Below are 9,006 nucleotides of genomic sequence, written 5' to 3'. Positions count from 1 at the left end.
CGAATGGACTTAATTTACAAGCCTAAACGCATTTTTCTTTGCAATTGCAGGTTAGGCTACTGTCCCCTTTAAACGCATTTGATTTAGCAAGCTTGAATTTTGTTTTGATGACACTGTGAATTTTTGAACTGCATTTTTAGTCATTTTAGTTCTTGATATGGACATTTCGTTAGAGCTTTATTTATTATATACAGTGGGGTCCAACATTATTGGCACTCTTCATGAAGATGAGCAGTAATGACTGTATAAAATATATTATTCAAATACTGAGCTATATTGTATGCTAACATAAATGGGGAAATTATATTATTTTAAACTAATACACTTGCTCAGAGAAAGATATTTTATGGGTCAAAATTATTGACACCCCTAAAGATTCTTATGAACAAAGTAGTCAAACGTTTTGTGTTTGGTCCCATATTCGTAGCACTCAAAGACTACCTCAAGCTTGTGATTCTACAATAGATATGAATGGAAAATAATGTATTGTGGCATTTTGGAGTCACTTTTATTGTAAATAAGAATATAATATAAATAAATTAAGTTATTAAAATTCACCAATCTCAGTTGCTCTGGATAATGTCAAATGTAAATATGTTTCTAAACACTTGTACATTATGTTGATGCTACCATGATTACAGACAATCCTGAATAAATTGTGGATAGTGAAAGTTCCAGACGGTCAAAGATCATACCCCCAAGATATGCTAACCTCCCCTGTTATTGGTACTGGTGAAAAGTTAGCATAATATATGCCATTTAGCAGACGCTTATATCCAAAGCGACTCATGTGTGCATACATTCTATGACTCTCTGTAACTTTTTCACTCATCATTATCTTGACTTTCGACTAATTTATAAGAAGGGGGATGTCAATAAGTAAGTGTGTGTGTGTGTGTGTGTGTGTGTGTGTGTGTGTGTGTGTGTGTGTGTGTGTGTGTGTGTGTGTGTGTGTGTGTGTGTGTGTGTGTGTGTGTGTGTGTGTGTGTGTGTGTGTGTGTGTGTGTGTGTGTGTGTTTGCACATACTGCACATTGGAAGAATTGTAAATCCATTGTGAAAGGCTGAGTAGTTTGTTTTGCTAATTATTTGGGTGAAATATGTCCATATATTGGTATTTTAGTGTCACCTATCAGTTACTGTGTATGCTACATCGGTCTACAGCTGAGCTGAGTTGAGCAGGATGTCATTTTGTCGGATAATTTGAAATATTCTGCCATCGAAGGCTGTCGCTTGTGTATCTTGGTATTTACATTTGGTGAAAACTGTTGGTCATATTCAGTTAATACAAAAATTCTGTTTTATTGTCACACACCGGATAGATGTAGTGAAATGTTTTGTTTTAGCTTAGCTTATGGTTATTTGAGCTATCTGTTGTATGGTGAACTTGAGCTTCGTCAAGGTTAGATGCTGTTCTTTCACTAACCTCATTGCAACTCCCCTCCAAGTCTCCGACCACTACCTTGTTTCCTTTTCCCTCTCGCTCTCATCCAACACTTCCCACACTGCCCCTACTCGGATGGTATTGCGCCGTCCCAACCTTCGCTCTCTCTCCCCCGCTACTCTCTCCTCTTCCATCCTATCATCTCTTCCCTCTGCTCAAACCTTCTCCAACCTATCTCCTGATTCTGCCTCCTCAACTCTCCTCTCCTCCCTTTCTGCATCCTTTGACTCTCTATGTCCCCTATCTTCCAGGCCGGCTCGGTCCTCCCCTCCCGCTCCGTGGCTCGACGACTCATTGCGAGCTCACAGAACAGGGCTCCGGGCAGCCGAGCGGAAATGGAGGAAAACTCGCCTCCCTCCTCCTGGCATCCTTTCGCTCCCTCCTCTCTACATTTTCCTCCTCTGTCTCTGCTGCTAAAGCCACTTTCTACCACTCTAAATTCCAAGCATCTGCCTCTAACCCTAGGAAGCTCTTTGCCACCTTCTCCTCCCTCCTGAATCCTCCTCCCCCTCCCCCCCCTCCTCCCTCTCTGCAGATGACTTTGTCAACCATTTTGAAAAGAAGGTCGACGACATCCGATCCTCGTTTGCTAAGTCAAACGACACCGCTGGTTCTGCTCACACTGCCCTACCCTGTGCTCTGACCTCTTTCTCCCCTCTCTCTCCAGATGAAATCTCACGTCTTGTGACGGCCGGCCGCCCAACAACCTGCCCGCTCGACCCTATCCCCTCCTCTCTTCTCCAGACCATTTCCGGAGACCTTCTCCCTTACCTCACCTCGCTCATCAACTCATCCCTGACCGCTGGCTACGTCCCTTCCGTCTTCAAGAGAGCGAGAGTTGCACCCCTTCTGAAAAAACCTACACTCGATCCCTCCGATGTCAACAACTACAGACCAGTATCCCTTCTTTCTTTTCTCTCCAAAACTCTTGAACGTGCCGTCCTTGGCCAGCTCTCCCGCTATCTCTCTCAGAATGACCTTCTTGATCCAAATCAGTCAGGTTTCAAGACTAGTCATTCAACTGAGACTGCTCTTCTCTGTATCACGGAGGCGCTCCGCACTGCTAAAGCTAACTCTCTCTCCTCTGCTCTCATCCTTCTAGACCTATCGGCTGCCTTCGATACTGTGAACCATCAGATCCTCCTCTCCACCCTCTCCGAGTTGGGCATCTCCGGCGCGGCCCACGCTTGGATTGCGTCCTACCTGACAGGTCGCTCCTACCAGGTGGCGTGGCGAGAATCTGTCTCCTCACCACGCGCTCTCACCACTGGTGTCCCCAGGGCTCTGTTCTAGGCCCTCTCCTATTCTCGCCATACACCAAGTCACTTGGCTCTGTCATAACCTCACATGGTCTCTCCTATCATTGCTATGCAGACGACACACAATTAATCTTCTCCTTTCCCCCTTCTGATGACCAGGTGGCGAATCGCATCTCTGCATGTCTGGCAGACATATCAGTGTGGATGACGGATCACCACCTCAAGCTGAACCTCGGCAAGACGGAGCTGCTCTTCCTCCCGGGGAAGGACTGCCCGTTCCATGATCTCGCCATCACGGTTGACAACTCCATTGTGTCCTCCTCCCAGAGCGCTAAGAACCTTGGCGTGATCCTGGACAACACAGCAACACAACAACAGCCCGTTCCTGTAGGTTCATGCTCTACAACATCCGCAGAGTACGACCCTGCCTCACACAGGAAGCGGCGCAGGTCCTAATCCAGGCACTTGTCATCTCCCGTCTGGATTACTGCAACTCGCTGTTGGCTGGGCTGTGCCATTAAACCCCTACAACTCATCCAGAACGCCGCAGCCCGTCTGGTGTTCAACCTTCCCAAGTTCTCTCACGTCACCCCGCTCCTCCGCTCTCTCCACTGGCTTCCAGTTGAAGCTCGCATCCGCTACAAGACCATGGTGCTTGCCTACGGAGCTGTGAGGGGAACGGCACCTCAGTACCTCCAGGCTCTGATCAGGCCCTACACCCAAACAAGGGCACTGCGTTCATCCACCTCTGGCCTGCTCGCCTCCCTACCACTGAGGAAGTACAGTTCCCGCTCAGCCCAGTCAAAACTGTTCGCTGCTCTGGCTCCCCAATGGTGGAACAAACTCCCTCACGACGCCAGGACAGCGGAGTCAATCACCACCTTCCGGAGACACCTGAAACCCCACCTCTTTAAGGAATACCTAGGATAGGATAAAGTAATCATTCTCTCACCCCCCTTAAAAGATTTAGATGCACTATTGTAAAGTGGCTGTTCCACTGGATGTCATAAGGTGAATGCACCAATTTGTAAGTCGCTCTGGATAAGAGCGTCTGCTAAATGACTTAAATGTAATGTAATGTAATGGTTTATTGGTGAGTAAATCTGGCTTTGATATTAGCCTGTGCTTACCTAGCCACTGACCTCACCGCACTTAACTGGTGTGTGTGTTGGGGGGATTTGGGTGTGGGCAGTGTGTGTGTAGATTTGAAGCTCTACCCAATAGTACGGTACAGCTCCAATTCATATATTCATCAAAAGACATTTCACAACAGAGATCTAGTAACTAATTCTGTCCAGTGTGTGATACATCAAACAACAGGTAACTGTGTCTTAATAGGGCATTGGACCACCACGAGCAGCCAGAACAGCTTCAATGCGCCTTGGCAGGGATTGTACAATGTGTCTGGAACTCTATTAGAGGGATATGACACCAATTCTTCCACCATAAATTCCATAATGTTGTGTGTTGTTGATGGTGGTGGAAAACGCTGTCTCAGGCACCGCTCCCGAATCTCCCATAAGTGTTCAATTGGGTTGAGATCTGGTGACACACACAAAAACACACCCTTTAAACCACTATGCTCCATTGAGACCCCTCATCTTCATGGCCATGGTAGCCTAAATAATGGACAACTGGGCATTTTTATACATGACCCTAAGTATGATGGGATTAGTTAATTGCTTAACTAAATCAGAAACCAAAAGCAGGTGTGGAAGCTGTTTCCTTTATTTTGGCAGTTACCTGTACCTCTCTCAGAGGACATGTTCAGAGCTAAGCGGAACAGCTCTGTTTGGCGCACAGCAACAAGAAGGCCCCCTCTCTCTGTCTATCTGTCTCTCCCTTCCTGCCTCCCTTTCTCCTCCAGTGACAGAAGCTCCCACCGGACCCCCGCTCCCTTCTCGGCCCCTTAATGCTCAGTCAGCACATCACATCCCATTATGGCTGTCAACAGGAGGGCCACTCTGCTCCGGCGCAACACAAAGCCCTGGCTGCCTCTGTGGAACCACATCACACATGGTGAAAGGCTCTGTCATTGCAACTATGTGTCAGTCCACCTCCTTGCTGCCATTCCAGCTCGACTGGAATCAGTCAGGTCCAATCAGAACCCATTCTCCACACTATAACCACGGTAACCAGACCCTTCAGGGGTTCCAGAATAGTCGTAGCAGGAAGAGTCGGTCCGCTGCACCAAGCCTCTCAAATACACACGCATGCGCGCATTCACACACCATGGCATGCACACACACACACACACACCAAGGCCCTCTCCTATCTCTCACGGTGGCTTTGGGGAGCAGTGATCCACGGAACCAAAGCTCATCTAATATTCATCACAGACTAAGACAGAGAAAGAGAGAGTGTGTGTGTGTGTGTGTTTGCGTGTATGTGTGTGCACGGGCGTGCGTGTGTTATCATCAGACAGAGAGAGAGAGAGAGAGAGAGAGAGAGGAGCGGAAGAGGGATACAAAGCTCTGGTTCTGTCCTTCAACACTACAAGGTTAGGAGGGATGAGGGATGAAATAAAAGCACTTTAAGCTCTTCAAATAAAACTATCCCCTTAAGAGAAAAGAAAGAAAGGCAGGCAGGGAGAGAGATGAAGGTAGCCAAACTACTCTGTCTGTCTGTCAGTCTTTCCTCCCTATGCTGCACTCTGTTCTCAGGCATCCTTCAGATACAGTAGTTGGAGATTCTCTTTCCCATGTTACCCCCTCTTCCTCCGCTCCTCTTCTGCCACCCCCCACCCCCTCTCAACCCCCCAACATCCCCTCACCCTTTTCCACCTCCTCCCCTTCTCCCCTGTCCTCTCCTCCCTCCTCCTCGTCCTCTCCCACCACAGTTAGGGGGCTAACTGTGTCTACTCCACAGTGGGGAGCATTTTCTCTCTGTCTCAGGGGGAGAGGAGAGAGAAAAGGAGCTCTCTGCTTCTCTGAATAATTCAGATATACTGTGGTCTCCTCTGCTTTATCAGTGGTTCCTGCTGGTTAGGCCTCTTTCAGAGTTAGTCCAGGGGCTGTGTCAATGGTACCCTATTCCCAACATACTGCACCATATAGGCAATAGGATGCCATTAGGGACACAGTGACAGTCTTAATATGACCATTAGACCATTCGAGGCGAGTTCACTTTACTGCATCACCCCCGTGGTCACTGCATTATCCCCATCACCATCTTCATCATCAGCTGCTGGGCCTCTCTGTGTGTTCTCATCAATATTGATGGTAATGACCACTGTGATCTGGTCTCTCACTTATATGGAGCCTCTGTGTTTAGTCACACACACACACACACACACACACACACACACACACACACACACACACACACACACACACACACACACACACACAAACAGCCCTTCTCTTCCACAGAACACACACATTTACTCCATTTACTTATTCCACTACTACTCTTGCCATGAAAGGGACTGTGAAATCAGTCACAAGCCATTTTCTGTGAAAGATTTAGTTTTAGGATTAGGTTTAGGGTTATGATTACAATTAGGGTTAGAATTAAGGTTAGGGGTTAGGGCGTAGAGCTTAGGTTTAGGGGTTTGGGCTTAGGGTTAGGGAAAAATAGGATTTTGAATGGGAATAAATGTTTTGGTCCTTACACGGACAGTAAAACAAATGTGTGTGTGTGCTATCCAGATTTCCATACCTTCATACCATGCCTGTGCCATTCTGGGATATATGGTATTACCAGTAGTGCACACAAGGGGCACTCTTTTTTTATTTCAAACAAAAAAATAGCCTCAAAAACATTACTTACCATATATAAATACGGTACATAAGGTATACCACCCAACCCTAGCGTGCGTCCTAGTGTTAGCATTGTTAACATCTTGCTTGCTGCCCTGCAGTTGAACTTCATGGCTTTGTAACAGTCTCTTCATGTCCGTTTTATGAAATGGAAAACACAGTGCATCCACCCAGGGAACATCCAAGGCAGAAATAGCAAACTGGGACTAGACACTTAGATGGAGCCAAAACCATGCATCATATTCAAATGGTTTGTTGCAATGAATGAGATATCAACTCGATAAATCATTTCTCAGTTTTGACATAAGGATGAGCATATGTACATGCAGACGCAGACACACACACACACACACACACACACACACACACACACACACACACACACACACACACACACACACACACACACACACACACACACACACACACACACAGTTGCCAAGAGAAGCAGCTGCTCTATTCCTGCCGCCCACCATGCAGAGTCCAGGTGGTTGGGATGAGAAGATGAGATGGTAAACATTCGGGCCATACTCAAACAGCATGAAATGCACTGGGTCTGGATCCTCCTGATATCATCATCAGGACATAATATACAAGAGGATCCAGGACCAAGACTGTGTCAGATATGTGTAGACAATCCAGGACTGACACCGTACACAAGAGGATCCAGGACTGACACCGTACACAAGAGGATCCAGGACTGACACAGTACACAAGAGGATCCAGGACTGACACAGTACACAAGAGGATCCAGGACTGACACCGTACACAAGAGGATCCGGGACTGACACCGTACACAAGAGGATCCGGGACTGACACAGTACACAAGAGGATCCGGGACTGACACAGTACACAAGAGGATCCAGGACTGACACCATACACAAGTGCCTCCATCTACCCCCCTCTTCCCCTTGCCAGTTTGGTTTGATCCATCCTCTCTTGTTCCCCTTGGCTGAGCGCTCTCTCTCTGACACGACCACTCACTACCCCCCTTCCTCTCCCCCACGACACCATAGATTAACGACAGCCAGGATAATGATGCACACATTGGCATTTATGGGAAAGAGATGGAGAGTAATACTCAGAATTGAATCCCTTAAATTCCGGGGGGCATTTCACATCACGCTGATTCCATAATCTTTGTCTGTTGATTAATCAGATGAATGATCTTCGTCTGGAATGTGTCCCAAATGGCACCCTATTCCCTTCATAAAAGTTGTGCACAATATAGAGAATAAGGTGCCATTTGGAAAGTGTCCAAGTTGCTTAATCAGATGGTGCAGGAGTGATGGGGTCCGTTATAAAACATGATGGATGATATCGTCCGTTTGGGCTCCTGTTTAAAAATTGTTTTACTTTTCAACTATTTTGCCGCTGCTCTGACTGCTCTTCATTTGAAGATTTAACTGAGCTTTGGGAGTGATTAGTGTGCTTAGCTTAATCTAATCATGAGAGAGAGAGAGAGAGAGAGAGAGAGAGAGAGAGAGAGAGAGAGAGATGAAGAGAAAAAAGAAAGAACTGAGATTGAGTAAGAGATTAAAAAAAAAATGTCAAGGTGCGTTGAAAAAACAGAAAGGAAGATGAGAAGGACATAAACTATAAAGAAATAGAGGGAAAAGAAAGAGAAGCGGATGATAAGGTAGACAAACTGAGCTAAAGAAAGTGTGGTGGCTTAGAATATGAGCAACAGTTCTGGTTCTGGTTCTGGGAAGAAAGAACAGACCAAATCAATTCCTCCCCGCCCACCCTTCTACACTGCTGCTACTCTCTGTTATTATCTATGCATAGTCAAATTAATAACTCTACCTACATGTACATATTACCTCAATTACCTCGATACCGGTGCCCCTGCACATGCTACTCTCTGTTATTATCTATGCATAGTCAAATTAATAACTCTACCTACATGTACATATTACCTCAATTACCTCGATACCGGTGCCCCTGCACATGCCTAAATCTGCATTGTTGGCTAAGAGCTTATAAGTAAGCATTTCATTGAAATACTACACCTGTTGTATTCGGCAAATGTGACAAATACAATTTTGATTTGACAGATACGTGAATTATCTTGTTTTAAGTATTCAAGCAGCTAAAATTTGGCAAGCAGATGAATGGGAGTTGGAGCTTTCTCCTCTCTCTCGCAGTAGCTTCCTGTCGGCTTCTTCTGACTAATTTATATAACGAGCTAGAGATTAAACAGATAAACAACTAAAATCCATGGGTTTTGGCATACATCAGACAGATTGTTTTCAGCCAGCAGGTTTTCATCTAGCATGCTGCTCTACAGAAATATTCGTCAACATGGGATGGGGAGATGTGATGGGCTACGTGTCGACACTGCAATTATATCAAATATTGACACCACAGTGGGTCATTTGAATTGTTTACATAGTACCACTAAATATTTCACCTGCTCGTTTAAGCCTAAACCTAGTCCTGTGTTAAAACTTTACGGAGTAGTCTGAGATTCTCCGAGACCCATGCAGCATGCTCTGTCCCAAATTATTTTTCTAAACCATACATATTTTTAACGCTGGTGG

The sequence above is a fragment of the Oncorhynchus keta genome, chromosome 29, assembly GCF_023373465.1.
Source record: "Oncorhynchus keta strain PuntledgeMale-10-30-2019 chromosome 29, Oket_V2, whole genome shotgun sequence".
NCBI lineage: Eukaryota > Metazoa > Chordata > Actinopteri > Salmoniformes > Salmonidae > Oncorhynchus > Oncorhynchus keta.
The sequence above is the reverse complement of the archived record's forward strand: the minus strand, read 5'-3'. Positions refer to the sequence as shown.